Source organism: Podarcis pityusensis, assembly GCF_964106645.2.
Source record: "Podarcis pityusensis genome assembly, chromosome: 1".
Taxonomy (NCBI): Eukaryota; Metazoa; Chordata; class Lepidosauria; order Squamata; family Lacertidae; genus Podarcis; species Podarcis pityusensis.
The window spans coordinates 84,967,016-84,984,012 of NC_138028.1; the positions used below are offsets into that span (position 1 = coordinate 84,967,016).

The following is a 16,997-nucleotide window of genomic DNA, read 5'->3' on the forward strand; positions in this document are numbered from 1 at the left end:
AACTGGCATAAAGTGAAAATGGATTGTGAGGGAAGAGGAAATAATCAAACACTGGTGAAAGTTCTTAGTTACAAATTCTTCTAATGACCCACTGGGTTGGAAAGGTTTCAAATCTTAAAATGCACACAAACAAAAATTGCGATATAAGGCCTCCATCTGGAAGCCAGGGCCTATGAAGAACCTAAAGTCCTTTCTGGTTTACGCCTCCTTGGACTCATCAGCTGCTCAGATAAGCCCAAATATCAGTGTGGTGTAGTGGTTAAGAGCGGTAGACTCGTAATCTGAGGAACCGGGTTCACGTCTCCGCTCCTCCAAGTGCAGCTGCTGGGTGACCTTGGGCCAGTCACACTTCTTTGAAGTCTCTCAGCCCCACTCACCTCACAGAGTGTTTGTTGTGGGGGAGGAAGGGAAAGGAGAATGTTAGCCGCTTTGAGACTCCTTCGTGGTAGTGATAAAACGGGATATCAAATCCAAACTCTTCTCTTCTTCTAAAGCATGAACTAATTTATAAGACAATTCTTAAGAAGGTGGCAGAAATCTATTGAATCCCAACTCTCAATAAAATGTACTTTAAAATATACAAGCATTCATTCATTTTAAAGCAAAGCAAATGAGTATTTGCACTAAGTGGTAAAGAAAACAAAAGAATGAATTCTCTGCACCATCACTAGCCATCCTAGGGCAATTAACATGCACAGCTCAAATGATTTACGCTTTCATAATGAAATTAATAATTTTGTATTTCAGTGTTAACAACAAACATATATTTGAATAATGAGATCCAGCCAAGTGTTGTTGCTCCAGATCCAGAAGACTGGATCTGCTTTTGCAGCAATGAAGTAGCTCAGCCTTGAAATTTATGTAGGAGCTGGAGGCTCACCCTTTCCAGGCTCTTAGGCCATGATCCATGCAGGTGATTCCATGTAATGTCTCAGGCAATTATATGGGCACTTTGGCAACAGTATTTCTGAAGTTCCTGCCTAGCTCACTATCTTCTCTGTTCCTGTAGACCTTGGGGGAGATGGCGGGCGAGTCTGAGAGCTGTGTAGTAATCCAGGCAGTGTTGTGGGTAGGACATCCAGTCAGGGATGTCCCGATTCAGTGGCTCCTCAGGATCATCAGCATTGTAGAGATCTGCTCCCCAGCTGAAGAGACCTTCGTATGAGCTCTGTTCAGAGTTGAACCCTGACACTACTTTAAGAAAATCAGGTGCCTATTGTGATATAAGAAAAGACACAAAGCTTGCGTCTTGCAGATTTTGTTCTATTTTACTCTTTCCTCAGATTTTGACATTCTACTCAGGTTATTGTTCGGAAATGATTTTGAAATAGTTTTGTGATTTGCATAATCACTTAAGTCGACTTCATTATTCTTATTTTTACCTAAAAGACTTTAACCCACTTTCTTAGGTTATGATTTCTAAAGAACCTCAAGATTGGCATAATAACTTGTATTTTTTTTAATTTTTATTTAATAGATTTTGACTCCACCTGCTACGGTATCTACCCTCATTTAAATCTGTTTAAATAAATAAAAAGCCTGGGAATGTACAGATACTCTGTCTACTTATCTCTAGCTCCTGTAAACATAATATGATAATGTAAAAATGTGGGGAAGAGAATGCCCTTCATAGAGAGCAATAGACGCTTCATATGTTGCTGGCTATTCAAAGAAACAGCTGTCTTGTATCAGAAAGTTAGTTTCTATACACAAGGCATTTCTCAAGGACAAGAATGTGTGGACTAAAATTGTTGTCGTGCCAAATGGTAAAACCAGCACTTTTCTGTGTGTCTGTTTTTTTGCATGGATTCTAGTCCATGGTCTGCACTCTAAACAATGAAAGGATTTGTGAGCTTCGCACACATCAAATTGGCATCCCTGACACCTGCAAGGGTTGTGCCAGTTACCATGCTGTTTACTGCTAGCCCAAATATACTAAAAGAATCTTAAGCAATTATTAAGTAGGGAGGCATTATCAAAAGGTAAACTAGTATCTTGGTTACTGGGCATATTTATTAATTACCGGTAATTGTAAGGATACCTTCAAGTTGGCATCTGTGATATATATAAGAATATATACCGTATTTACTCAAATGTAATGCACACTTTTTGACTAAATGGCATCTAGGGTGCACATTAGATTTGATGCCACATTTACATTTGCCAGCAAATACCCTATTGGTTTCATGAGGTGCGCATTAGATTCAAGGGCACATTAGATTCGCTTTAAAGCAGTATTTCTTAACATACAGGGAAGCACTGGGATATGCATCTTAGCATACTTGCCTATTGAGACTAAGTTTCCATCTGTGGAATAAGATATGGCAGACAGTAGTATGTTCAGGGAGAAGGTTTATGGTGCCTCATTACTGCTAGCTTTGCCTGAACTGGGAGGAAACATACATTGTATTATTGAGCTGAAGTTAACACAGTTTAAATATTTGGAGAAATGATACAATAAGTATGTTAACGCAATTCAGGAAACAATAACAACACTCACTGCACCCACAGAAAAATACTGAGTTGTGACCCACTTCTTAGTCATGAAGAAAAAGGAATGGACATCATTCATATTCCTGGCCAGGAGTCAAAAGCAAGGCAAATTGCTGAGGATTTACTATGACCACATTGTATTTAATCACAGAATCATTATTCAAAGTATTTTTAATCTATTTTTTGAGGTACATGTGCCACAAAACAAGTCACAGCATATCTGAAAATGCTAATCCAAATATAACTGCAGCTCCAATCCAAATAGTCATAGTTGGGTAGAGGAATCCCAGGAGGGGCTGGGCGGGGGGGGGGGGCACAGCACAGTGGGTCTTCTGTTGCAGCTGTACTAGCCAGAGTGGAAGGGAGAGGGTGCATTAGTACAAGGACAATAATGCAAAATAAAAACTATAATATTGCTACAGTATAACACTAACAATTGAACAGTTAACAATTCATTTAAAACACAAGTAAATAAAATTACCGTACTTTTCTCTCTATAACACGCAGATTTTTTCTCCTAAAAAGTAAGGGGAAATATCTGTGCGTGTTATTGAACGAATGTGTGGTCCCTGGAGCCGACTGGCCCGAGTGCAGGGGCAAAAATCCGATCGTGCGTCAGGGAGGAGGGACGCCTGAAGAGATGAAGCTGTTGCTTTCCTGCATTCTGCCTCAGGGTCTTACTGCCCACCCTCTTCTGTTTCGGTTGCTGTTTGCTCAAACGGAACAAAGAGCAGGGAAATCCCCTCCCCTCCAGGCAAGCAGAGGGGAAAGGAAAGGATCGCGTCCCAGTGCTCCGGTGCTGCTGCGTCCAGGGAAGCATTTTAGGGACTCTCAGGCAGCCAGAAAACATGCAGGTGGGAGAGAGAGAGAGAGAGGGCTGGCTTGGGTGGGTGGGGAAAAACTTTTGCCTTCCTTTCCTCCCTCCCGTTAAATCCCTCTCCTGCATTCTTAGTCAGCTGCTTCTCTGCACACCCCTCTCGTGCTCCTTGTCCCTTCTGTGTTTTTCCTTCCCTCCCCACTTAAAACGTGGTTACAAAGCATGGATCCACATGGATCCTCAGGCTTTTTGCAGTGGGTCACCCCAAATTCACCATCAGATCACATAGCATGTCCATGGCTACAGCCTGCACCAAAAAAAATCACACACCCACTGTTGCCTGGGGCTGCAATGGTGCAAAAATGTGGTTACAAAGCATGGATCCACATGGATCCTCAGGATCTTTGCATTGGGTCACCCCAAATTCACCATCAGATCACATGTCTGTGGCCACAGCATGAAGCACAAAAATGATACATCCACTGTTCCATTCAGAATCCCCCCCCCCCTTGTTTTCCTCCTCTAAAAATGATGTGCGTGTTATGGTCAGGTGCGTGTTATAGAGCAAAAAATACGGTAATCGAGCATAAAGCGCAACAATAGGTCAGTAAATCATATTCCGTATTATCTCCAAAGTTAGTACCTAGCAATTTCCCATTTATACCAAGACCCCAAAGGTTAGAAACTCCTTCTCTCTGCAGAACCCTAGCTCCAATGGGCAGGAGGGTGGAATAATGGCAGGTGGAAGTTGCCACCCTGCAGTAGTTTGCTTTCCATTTTCTACTGTGTTTGTGAGAGAGATGATGATGAGACAGAGGGAGCGTAGTAAACACTTTATTCCAGGCAGCTTTCACATCCGCTCATCTTGATTTCTTGTTACCTTCCTGTGTGCTGCCACATATCTATTGTTGAGGCTTTCTGCCTCTAGAATTATGGAATGTAGAGATTTCTCAGGGAGGTGAAGGGGTGGGGACATCTTGCTGAAGTGGCAATATTAACTTCTTTGTCAGGGGTAATTTGCTGGCTAAGGCTTTCTCAGAGTCTAGGACACAAGCTGAAGCTGCCAGCCCAACCTTGTCCCCTCCTCCAAAAATAAAGAGAACCAGCTGTCATTGAGCCAAAATGCATTTATTGTTCCCAAGGCCAAACCTGCTGTTAGTCCTCAGAGAATTGCTGACAAAAGTTAACCTGAATAATGATCTGAAGTATTTCAGAAACTGGATATGGACATGTTTCTAGATGTTGATTCTAAAGGCCACAAGGGGATATTACAGCAGTTCTCTGCTCCCTGCTCCTGCCTAAAAACAAACCTCTGAGGTTGTGTACATACACCCTTTATAACAGGACTGGCCTTGAATCAATCATTATTGATGCAATCAAATGATAGCCGTGTAGCATGATGGTAGAGTGGCAAAAGAGAAAGTGGAGCTGTGATAGAAACCTTGAGATGGTGCAGAGACACAGTATCCAGGCGTGTGTGGTAAGTGGGGAAGAGATCAAAGGGAGTGTTGCATGTCAGAACTGCTACCTCTCCCAAAAAGAGCAAAGCCTCTATGGTTGCTCATTTGCACATGCCAATTTAAACATACATTTGAAAACTGCCTGTTATTTTGTAGAGTCTGTCTCTCAGGCTGTAACTCTGAGAATGTAAAAAAAATCGGCACTTTTATGGGCTTTAACTTTCTGGTGCTTTGCCAAGATTGGTGTTTTATATTTGCGCTGGTATTATCAAACCACTTAGTCTCTCCCTTGCATGCTGTGGAGGCTTGGGTCAGAGCTGGTTGCTATTTATGGAATTGCATGCTGTCTGAAGATTCTGCATGAGAAACACTCAGGAACTCTGCACCAGAGAATGAGGGAAAGGGAGCCAGATGAAAGAGTTTGCATTTGTGGGCAAAAGGTAGCTGCTTCTCAGTACTTAAAACCAATACAGTATATATTGTGGCCGATTCCAAAGTCTACTAACTCCTGAATCCAGGTGGGGTTATTTGGAATATTCCCAGTTGGATTGAACTAGAGCAGAGAGAGCCAGCATGATGCCCTCCAGAAGTGGTTGGACTCCAACTCCCATCAGCTATAGGCAGGGATGATGGGAGTTGTAGTTCAACAACATCTGGAGGGCACCATTTTGGCTGCTCCTGATCTGGAGCTTGCTTGTCACTCTATGATTTTATGCATGTCATAAAAGGGTCACAGTTTGAGGAATTATTTGCACAGCTACCTATTTTCCAGGACATGGGTATAAGAGCACTATTCTCCCTCAGTTCTCCTCCCCCATTTTAAAAGAAATATGAATGTTAATTTGAATTTGCATTCCAGTATTTTATGAATGGGAGCCTTGCTTCTTATCTGCAAAATAATTAGTTGCAAATGTACAAGAGCCATAAAATATTTTGTACTTCTGTTATATCAAATAAATTTCTTAACTGCCCTGAAACAGGAGATAAGGCAGCAGGTTTTCAGTGCTTTGCTAATATGATTTTGCTGCAATTAATAAATTTTGTAAAAACATATCCATATGTTTTTACATATGCTGTTTAGGGAAGCTTTTAATGTTTAATAGACTATTGTATTTTAATATTCTCTTGGAAGCTGCCCAGAGTGGCTGGGGAAACCCAGCCAGATGGGCGGGGTATAATCAATCAATCAATCAATAAGATGAACTTATAAAAATTAACAAAATGACTCAGAAGCTTCATGAGCAATCTTATACTGCCAGCTGCAGAAACCTCACTACACTGGCAAACACTGGATAAGCTGATGCCATGATAAGTAAGCTAGTGAAAGGTAGAGCATCCTGACAGTGGAGCAGTTTTCCCAGTGGAAACAGGCCTGTGGAATGGCTAAAATGTGGTGGAGTTGTGACTCTGACCATCAAGGAGCACACACACCAGACTGCATATCCATTCAGTTCAGAGCCACGTTGATATGAAACCCCAAACCTGGCACAAATTTCCCTCCTGTGTTAATGACTGCCCAGCTCAGGCTGTCACAGCACAACTGGCACCATCCGTATATAGTGCCCACATGTGGAAATCATCTCAGATTATAGGGTCTGTCTGGCGTATGTCATGTACACTTCAGCTTTGCATGGGGGAGGTTTTTTTGGGGGGGGATGAAAAGAAAGGACACTTTGTATGCAAAGAGAGCACTTTGTACAAAACTACTGTATAAGATTTATTTTGGGTTGGGGGAAAGGTAATGGGTCGAATTCAGCTAATGTGTTCTGCTAGCGGGAGATTTGAGCAAGCAATCTTCTGTGGACTTGGTTGCACTTTTGGCTGCTGCTTAGCCTTTTGTGTATCTTGCACACCGAGAATATAGTGATGTAATGGATATGCTCCAGCTTTCTCCCATTTGAGTTGATTTTCCTCCATGTCTATGTTGTATGCAGACATTGCCCTGATTAATGGATAGTGTTATTGTTATTATTTATTAAATTTGTATAGCACCTTTCATCTGAAGAGAACACAAAATACATAACAAAAAGAACAAAATTGAACCAATAACCCTCCCCCTGGCCTACATACGTATTTAAAAGGCTGTAGATTGTTTAATCAGCCAAAGACCTGGTTATAGAAAAACGTACTTGCCTGGTGCCTAAATATATGTAATAAGGCATTGGGTAAGCCTCCCTGGGGAGAGCATTCCACAAACAGGGAGCCAACACAGAAAAGGCCCCTTCTTGTGTTGCTAGCCTCTAGACCTCTAGTAGAGGAAACACATGAAGAAGTGCTTCAGATGATGATCACAGGATTTGGGTTGGTTCATATGAGCAGAGATGGTCCTTGAGGTATTGTGGTCCTGAGCCCCTTAAGGCTTTATAGGTCAGAACCAGCACTTTGAATTGAGCCTGGAAATTGATTGGCAGCCAGTGCAGTCAAGCAAGGATCACTGAGATATGCTCAAACCGACTTGCCCTGGTGAGCAACCTGACAATGTGGACATGTCTGTAATTTTTCCATTTTTAAATATATTTTACTTGTTCTATGTTTGTCTCTTTTCTTCTGAGCACACATTTGATGCAGTATTCATTCCACCAGAGCAAGGGTGCTGCATCTTCCTCCCAATCATAATTTGAGTTATGGTTGTATACTCATTATGTCAAATAAGTCTTTGGTATTTTTTGCCTGCCCTGGGACCTCAGGGTGAATAATATTAATAATAATAATTTCCTATTTTGATCTATAAGAAAATATTCCTCTGCAATTAGAATGCTGTCTTCTTAAAGATGAGGACATACTTATAGTTGGATGAAGCGGTCCCTTTGTGCGACATGCATTAGCAAGTAAAGTGCTCTGGGATGAAAGGATGCAGTGGAGATTAAAGCATATTGTCAGGTTACTGCATGATGCCAGGGTTCTAAATCTACACTTTCTTCTGTAAACAATGAGAGATGACAGGCTTTGGTACGGGAATTGCTGTGTGAGTTTGCCGTATGAGATTCCTAGGCTATATGTTGTGCATAATACCAGAGTATGGTTATTGTTCTCTTTGTATGCACTACTATAATATTTCACAGGTGAGAATAATTTCTCTGGCTTTAAGACTGAGCTGTTTCTGCATGCTTAGGTCCATTACTACCGTGAGAAAGTTTCACATTGTATTTAAGTTTAGAGAAATGTGTGAGATCCTTCTGAAAGCTATTTATTTATGCATATGAAGAACCAAGTGGATTAAAATTGTTCAGATTAGTCCCTGACCTTATCTATATTTCAACTAGCAGCTTATTCAACTTTCCATTAACTATCTTTAATTGACAGTGTGCGTTTCACATTCTCAACACAGAGTATGTAATAGCAAAAAATAATAATTTAAGCATTCATATTAAAAATCATGTTCAAATTCAAAAAAACCAAGTAAGATAAATTGCAGTTTATCTTATAGTGTTGTACTGTTCCATAAATTAAAAACTGGGCATTTTAATCTTCATGCATAATGAAAGCAACTAATAAATTACAATATGTGTGTTGTCACAATAATGTTGCATTTAAAATCCCTGTTTTAATTTTATTTTGGTCATAAATTAAATCTAATGAGTTGAAGGAGTTGCATTAGAAGGATTTTACTCCCTGTCCCAATACTTTTTGTCTATTTTATTGTTTGACCATCCAATTTTTCTTGTGCTAAAGAATGTTTTCCTTTTTTGCTCTGTGGGAAACCCAAGCTATATTAAATGGAAATGCTGCATTGAAGATTCTCAGAGAACTGTCAGGTACAAAAAAACTCACTCCTCTCAGTCCCTGTCAAGCTCTATGAGAAGTATACTAATAATAGGAAAAACATTTTCAAAGAGAATCCTTAATTGAACAGAATTGGTTTGAAAAGCAAAGTGGAGAGAGGAACAGGCCTGTTTGACTTGCATAGTTTTCCGGCAGAGATCTACTTAAGGGCCAAACTAAATGAGACACCATTCATGCAATTAGCAACTGAGTGAAGGACTTAAAAATAAACAACAAGTGACAGGAAACCCCTGGCATATGGGTAGCTTTAGCTGTTTACTCGTCATAGTCCTTATGTTGTAGTCGTTATGACGGGGGGCATGCACTGCGTGCATCAGAATAACAGCTTCCATTATGCAAATGGAAGATCCCACCAATGAAAATAGCAGATACAGGGAGCCAGCGCTAGATCAGGATCTCAGCTGGGGATGGGGCGTAGCAAAGCGAGACCCACTATTACCTGTGCTAGGTGCTCAATCCATATTGTGCCCTCACATCAGCTATTTACTTTAAAACACAATTCACATTATTACTAATTGCATAAATGATGTCTTCTCTTCTCTAGTTTGGTTCCAATTCTCTCACCAGTATGAGCTATCTAATGATTTCCATCAAAATGGAATGTGCAGTTTAAAAAAAAACCACAAACCCTTTGTGGGCCAGTTTGGGATCATCACAAACCATTTTGTATCATGATGGGAATAACCCACAGCAAGCCTTGGTCTTGCACTCTACTGTATGCCCTTGTTTTCCTTCTCTAGCACAGATGCAAGGAGGATTCAGGAAGCTTTTGCTTGCTTTAGATTCACCATAGCTTGTCATTTCATCCAAAGCGAAATTGTGTTTAATCTTAACTATCATTTGTTTTTAGTGAGCCTTCATCTTCAAACCATGAATAATGGAGCTGGTTTGTTTCAACAAACCATAATTAAGATCAGGCATAGGCAAACTCAGCCCTCCAGATGTTTTGGGACTACAATTCCCATCATCCCTGACCACTGGTCCTGTTAGCTAGGGATCATGGGAGTCGTAGGCCAAAAACATCTGGAGGGCTGAGTTTGCCTATGCCTGATTAAGATTAACTGCAGATTACAGTTTGGATGCAATGCTGCACTGCGGTTAACCAAAACTGAAAGCCACAGAGGAGATGGAAGGGGGAGAGTGCAAACCTGAGTCTTGCTGCAGCTCATTCCAATTGCAATAAACCATGGTTTATCTTGACGTACGAACCACCTTTCAGAAAAAGCTTCATGCAGGTTTATTAAAAAGAGTTACAGTACAAGTCCCTAGTAAGACTATAAAACACAGGTCTGTAAAAGGGTTTCTCTAACCCAAGGAAGAAAGAGGTAGGCTCTGAAATTGGATTCTATTCAAGGAGATGGTATGCATATATAGCACAGCTGCAACCTATCCCCTTGGCATGTCTTATGCAATCTTATTACGCAAATAAAGGCACAATCCCCTCCCCATTGAAAAACAACTGAGGAGAAGCTGCTCGTGCCTCTTTTTCCTTGGGCAAGGAGAATAGGATGAGTCCTACCTACGTTGAACCAAAAGTAAGACTAACAAAATTTAGACATTAACTTTGCAGATTTTGCCTCTGCTTATATAGAATATAGGGATGTGGGTGGCGCTGTGGGTTAAACCACAGAGCCTAGGACTTGCTGATCAGAAGGTTGGCGGTTCGAATCCCCCAACGGGGTGAGTTCCCGTTGCTTGGTCCCTGCTCCTGCCAACTTAGCTGTTCGAAAGCACGTCAAAGTGCAAGTAGATAAATAGGTACCGCTCCGGCAGGAAGGAAAATGGCGTTTCCGTGCACTGCTCTGGTTTGCCAGAAGAGGCTTAGTCATGCTGCCCACATGACCTGGAAGCTCCCTCGGCCAATAAAGCGAGATGAGCGCTGCAACCCCAGAGTCGGTCGCAACTGGACCTAATGGCCAGGGGTCCCTTTACCTTTTTATATAAAATATAAGTATTTGATAAAATTATTTCAGACAGTTCAGGCTTTTGCAATGGCCAGCCCTACATCAGCAGTCCTACAACAGGTATTGATTCATCCTCATGAAGCTTACTCTCCATACTCTTTGTCATTTGTGTGTTGCTCTATTACCGGCATAAGCAAACTCAGCCCTCCAGATGTTTTGGGACTACAACTCTCATCATCCCTAGCTAACAGAACCAGTGGTCAGGGATGATGGGAGTTGTAGTCCCAAAACATCTGGAGGGCTGAGTTTGCTTATGCCTGCTCTATTACAATACTGACACATTTACTTGCAATCTTGCCTCCCTCTGTGTATCCAGACTGTTGCTATTTTGGGTGGAATTCAGTTACATACCAACATATTTGGGTTGCATAATTAAAGTTGATTTGGCATCCTTGCACAATAAACCTGTATACACACACACACACACACACACCTCTTTGCAATAAGGAAAGTGATGGGAAACAGCACTGGAAAATATGGAATAACACATGCTAGGTGCGATGTCATATAACCTCCCTGCAAACAAATCAGAATGAATGCTGGAAAAAAATAACTGTCATAGAAGAGCCCCACAAATGCACAAATCAGGACTGATGCTAAATGAACAGGCAGTCTGGAATTAACAATAGTTTGTCACTACTACTAATCTGTGCCATTGACTAAACCCCTTCAAAAATATTTGAGGAAGGAAGAGTTCAGTCCATCTTGAGGTGCCACAGTGTTCTTGTATTAGCCCTGTTAATTTGGGGATCCAATCAAAGCTAGTGCATACCATGCCAAGTCTTAGCCAAAGTGCCAACAGTACTTGGATCCTGTTAGAATTTGCTTGGCAGCAGCCCAGTAAAACAAAAAAATTAAGGACAACCAATGATAACCACAAACTCAAGATTGTGACAGAAATGAAAAGACTTCATCTGGTCATAAGCATTTAATCTCAGTTTGCAGCATGCCAAGGCTGTGGAATTTTGCTGTGTATAACTTTTTAAAGGAAGGTTCATGATTTGCCATGCAATCCTATATGGTGTAGCCATTTACACTTCATGAAAATGACAACTAAAGAAGACAGATTTGCATAAAATGTGCATATGCTGATTCAGGTGGTCACTTTTGATGGGTTACTCCTGCTGCCCCTTCTTATCTTTAAACCCCACTTGGACTGCTCAACCCTTGAAATGGTGGGCTGACCTCTGTAGAATGACTATGGCGAGCATCTCCTTGTTTGAATTAACCTGTATTACTGATAATTAATATTTTATGTTGAAAATAAATTTGTCTAACCTGCTGCCAGCCAGTGGTTCTTAATTCCTGGAATTATACAAATGAAAAATGCAGTCTTCTAAAACTACTCATAGTATTTTCACATTCACATTCTTATTAATTAATATGTAAGTATGCAAAAAGTGCTTTATAGGCTTTTTCTTGTGCTGACTTTCAACAATCCTGTAAGGGAAGGGTTTTGCTGCTCGCATGTTCCAACCTGGCAGAACTGAAGGGGCAAAATAGAGCTTCCTCAAAATGTGCAGGTACCTTCTGAATGATGCTATAATTTCTAAACAATTTCTGTAAAATGAGAGTGGTGTGCTACTTAGTATGTATCTCCTGGAATTGGGAATGCTCCCTGTCATTATTTGACAGCAACAATCTCTCTCTCTCTCTCTCTCTCTCTCTCTGTGTGTGTGTGTGTGTGAGAGAGAGAGAGAGTGAGAGTGTCTCCAAAAGACCAGTGGGACATAGCTGACTTCCCATGGTAAGCATATGGTTGTCTCTCTAATTTTGTGTTCTGTCATGCTCCCCTTGGCAGCCATTTTGTGTTATGCTACACACACATACACCCCGCATGGCAGCCATCTTGTGAATAGCGCCCTAGCACTCTCTCAAAATTTGAAATGTGCCCACTAGTCCCTAGTCCAAAAAGGTTGCTGACCCCTAATTTATGGCTTATTGAAATTTATTGGAATTGTTTCAAAGCAATATGTGGCTTACAAGCTATAGCTATCTCCAACTTTAAAAATACAATGTTTTTAAACGGCTGGAAGCAGTTGAGAGAGACATCACTTTCCTTGGTACATAGATTCGCAGAACTGTAGAGTTGGAAGAAGCCACAAGGGTCATCTAGTCCAATCCCCCTGCAATGTTCGTCCAATGTGGGGCTCGAAATGCATTTATTTTGTTCCCTGTAACTTCTGGAATGCTTACGAAAACAATGCAAAACCTATTTACTAGAAGCAAAAAGTAGAAGTAGCATCTTCACCAGAAGCAATGACCCTTCTTTCAGAATGCCTTCAGCTCTCTGATAAAACTATTCTCTATCTCCAGCCTTTGTTACATTTCATTAACCTCGTAAACAGTTACTGTCCTTGATGATGCTATGGGATTGGTTTAAGATGTAGCTACATAGCAGCCTTGGTGATTTATGCTGCTGTTACTGCTGGTCTTGTGGCTGAATTATTCCATTAACTTGAGAAATGGCTTTCGTGGATCAAAAAAGTTCACAGGGTGCCATGTAAAGGGACATTATTGTTGCCTTTTCCACTGTTGCACTTCAGCTTTTGAATGCCACACCTGTGCTGCACAGGATCTGGGAAGGAAGTGCTGGTTCTAGGTCTCTCCCACTGGAAGCTATGTACTGTTGCCTTGGCCCCACATGATGTTCTAGCACTGGTTCATTAAATATATTCATTTTTGAAGGGAGGAAGAGAAAACAACAGATATATTTAAATCAAGGGAGGCTGATCGTACTGTGCACGTAGTATACTCTGCTGCCTTTTTTTTAAGATTCAAAATTAATACATACCAGTCTTTCTAGGGACTTAAGCATTTTTGGCTGTTTGTTTTGTTTTGCTCAATCTTCATTAAGGGCTGACAATTGTAAAACTGCAATGTGCAGCTTAGCAGAATAATGTTTTTTTATTGTTATTGAAAGCGGAATAAATTTGAACACGGATTTTAGATGAGCCAGCACAAATTGTAGAGTGCTTAATGGTATCTGTCTGCATTCAGAAAAGCATTGAGCTAGGAGAGAGGCTTCACGTGCCAACATGGAAAAGCCTTCATGCTAATGTGATTGTGCTGAGGGTTGTCAGGAGGTGTGGAGGGAGTTTAATGTCCAAGAGTGGCTGACAACTGTTTAAAATATCAACTGTGAGCTCTTATGCTCCAGGGATGTTGAGCCCAAAGCAGTTCACAAGTTTTATTGAATATCTGTCAAAACAGAAATAGGACACAAAAATGTTTGTACTTGCCTGGTGTTTTCCTGGCATTAATGTGATTATATAAAAACAAAGTAATAATGCTGCTCAACTGATACAAATGCACAAGTTTCATTGGAAATCAGTAGGGTTAGCTTGTTGGTAACTGTGTGCAGGATTGTGGCCGAGAAGAGAAAACAGCCTTCCACATTCTTATGCATAGGATGTAGCGCCTCCCAGTCAGCCTGCGATGGAAAATGATGTGCATTCCCACTTCTTCAAGCAGAGTGAATGAAAACCTTGGCTTTTGTTCTCGTTAACTGCTCTGAAATAGCTGACATAGCTACCACTTAAATTTTGTATGAAAATTTGTTCAGTGCAGTTCAGAAAATGATGCCTGCGGTACTTGACATGGAATTAACCCATGAACATGTTGCCATGAATGGAACAATGTGTGAAGGCTGCTGCTATTTGCATGTACATAAGAGGGATTATATTTGCCAGAGTTCTGCAATGTGGTGCTTTGTGCTTTCTACCCATTCAGCAGGCAGGTGGAAGTTATTTGGTTTAGGCTCTGTCCCCAAGCAGCCATAACTGGTATAATCCGTTGGAGTGATTTACATCACCTGGCAGGAAATGAGGTCTCTTCTACAGAAAAGGCAAATAATTTCCTGGAAATGTTTCTTCCACATTTTGTGAAATAGGCATGTTTTCCTCCACCTCACTTAGCTCTAGGAATCTCAGCTAGGGAGATTTGCACATGTAGGGCCCCTATTCAGACTGGGGGCATGCTATTCAGGATGGGCAAAGTGAGTCACTTCTGTCCACATTTTGGAGTCCCCTGTGCCTGCCTCGCCATCTAATTGTGTTGGCATGGTGTGCATTTTCCCAGTTTACAGTCTGGTATTGTGCAGACATTTTGCGTGCTGTAATTATGGCACAGATAACAAAAAAGGTTTTACATTGGCATCTGGGCCCCCCCCGACAGTTGAGAGTGGTGGTGAAAAGCTGGCTTTCTTTAACAAAATTTGCTACAAACATAGCCTTGAACTTTTCTCATACAGCAGTAGTAAAGTGAATACTAGGGGAACAGTAACCACTGGCTGCAAGAACCCTTGGCAGCAGCTACAAACACAACGCAGAAGAGGAACTGCAGAATTTCCCTCTCCCATGAATTAGAATCTATTTAATAGATACAGTAGTCTGAAGGGAGGGAATAGGCAACTTCTTTGCTGAATAGAAGAAATTAAAATGTTGGACTAACACTCCTGAGACTCCACTGCCCTTCTTCCCAACTTTGGCTTCTATATTTCTGGTTCTTTCTTTCCAAAAGTTGAACCCAGGGGTGAGGAACCTGTAGCCCTCCAGATGTGTTGGACTCCAACTTCCATCAGCCTCATATTAGCATAGTTATGGATGAAGGAAGCATTATGTTAGCAATACCCACTCTTTAATGTGTTTCCATTCAGTTTTATTTATCTCAAGCTTTATCTCCAAAATGGCAGATCATCCTTATTATGATGTTTCTGGCAACCTATTCTTCCTGTTGTTGCTACGCTTCTTAACTCAAATTTGGTGAAGTGGGTGGAGAGTTGGAATTTGAGTGTAAGGAGATCAAAGTGCAAATTACCACTGAGTCACTAAGCTTGCCTTGGGCAAGTTGCTGTGTTGCAGTCTAACCCACCTCAATGGATTATTTTCAGGATAGACATGGCAGTTGTACAAGACTTCACATGCTGAAAGATGCTGTATAAACTAACAGTGTCTTTGTTGCTGCTCATACTCCACAGATACATGCTGGGGCTGCAGGAGAAAACCTGATCCTCTTAGAGCTGTTCTGAACTAACAGCTGCTTGCAGACAATTTTAGATATATGTGCACACACTTGCTATCTATATCTTTCAAATGACCTGCACTGGCATGCACATACTTCCCCCACCCTCTCTATCGTGCCAGCCTGGAGAGACAGAGAAAGAGAAAGAGAGGGAGAGAGACTTGACAGTTGTCATTCATTGTTGCTGCCTTTACCCAAGTATATGGAGCTGAGAATTGTTTGCAAGAGGCATACCACAAACTTCTTTAACTAATTCTGGGCTGAAAGAGAGCTTGAGGTAAGCAGCCTTTCTGTGTAGTTCATTTTGTGTGCTTGTGCGACTGTAGTCCACCAACAGCAGCTGACTGGAGTGATGTAACACTTATCTTCTTCAGTAAATGTTATCGGCCTTGCATGTACCTTGGAATTACCGTACTTCGCTTTAGGCAGCGGTATTTGATGCGTTCAGTGTGGTGTCCAACACTTAAAATCCTGACACGCTTGAAAGGAACAGGAGCATGATAGACTAGGTGATCTTGGCTAGAGTTTTCCTCTTCAAATGCATTGGAAAGTGTGGATATCATTGTTCATTTTTGACAACAAAGCTGCCTGGCATGGCTGGCATGATTCACCTCTGGTTTGGTAATGAAAATATGGTTCTGAATAAAGAGAAGTTGCAGACAGGCTGCCTTCAAAGGAGACTGGTAGTAAAAAGTAGAGCATTGTATAGTTGGAATCCGTAGGGTGGGAGTACCGATGCCAGTCTGCCTCACTGTGTGCCCAGTATGTAATGGGAGTGAAACAGCTGCCTTGCACAGATCCTGCATGTCGGTGATGTAGCATAGATGCATTCCACTGAAAGTATGGGTTGGGGCCTGCCAAGAACACGTGCACCACCCAAAAGTACTGAGAAAGATGTCCAAAAGAGAATAGGTGGAGGCTGCTTTTCTCCAAAAGATCATTTGATTTGAATTTTCTTAAGGGGAACAATGGATTGTGAGAACCCAGCAGACTGAATTACATATTGGAAATTCGTAAATTTAGATGGGAAAATCATTTGCATGCTGTTTCTTTAAACTTAAAGAGCTATGAAACCCTGGTCTGACCTGACAGGGAATAAAGAACTTTGCTGGGTTCCAGGACAGAATGCAATACTCTTCTGAAGGTTGTATTTTGATTTTGTGTTCTCAAGTCTCAATTCTAGTAAATCTGGATCAGGAAGAGTTCCTTCCTTGCTAGTCCTGGGCACTCTTGGATTCTTCCCACCACTGGCCCTGTAGTGCCTAGCTCCCCTGCCTTTGTACCCCTCTACCTTCCATGATGATAAACAGTAAAGATTCCACTGCCACCCCTAAAATAAAATAAAGTGAAGTATATGGATGTTGGAGACACCATTGATGCAAGGAGGAAAAGGGGGCAGTTTTGAATACAAAGTTATTCACTTGGGATCTAGTGCCTCTTGGCTCCATTTGCTCACCC

General features: G+C 41.4%; 1 protein-coding gene across 11 annotated transcripts in view; it reads left to right on the forward strand.

Annotated features, from left to right (window-relative positions):
- The window catches only part of SPTB (spectrin beta, erythrocytic), a 97,012-nt gene that overhangs the window by 11,167 nt on the left and 68,848 nt on the right, over nt 1–16,997 (forward strand). For 2 of the 11 annotated variants that reach the window (XM_081003285.1, XM_081003281.1), the window contains exon 1: nt 15,641–15,816. The exons of 6 other annotated variants lie outside the window; for them this stretch is intronic. The gene's annotated coding sequence lies outside the window, so the exon portion shown is untranslated. Of the gene's footprint in view, nt 1–3,210; nt 3,348–15,640; nt 15,817–16,997 lie in introns of those variants that run through there. 3 more of the 11 variants (XM_081003283.1, XM_081003282.1, XM_081003291.1) reach the window with 2 other exon arrangements.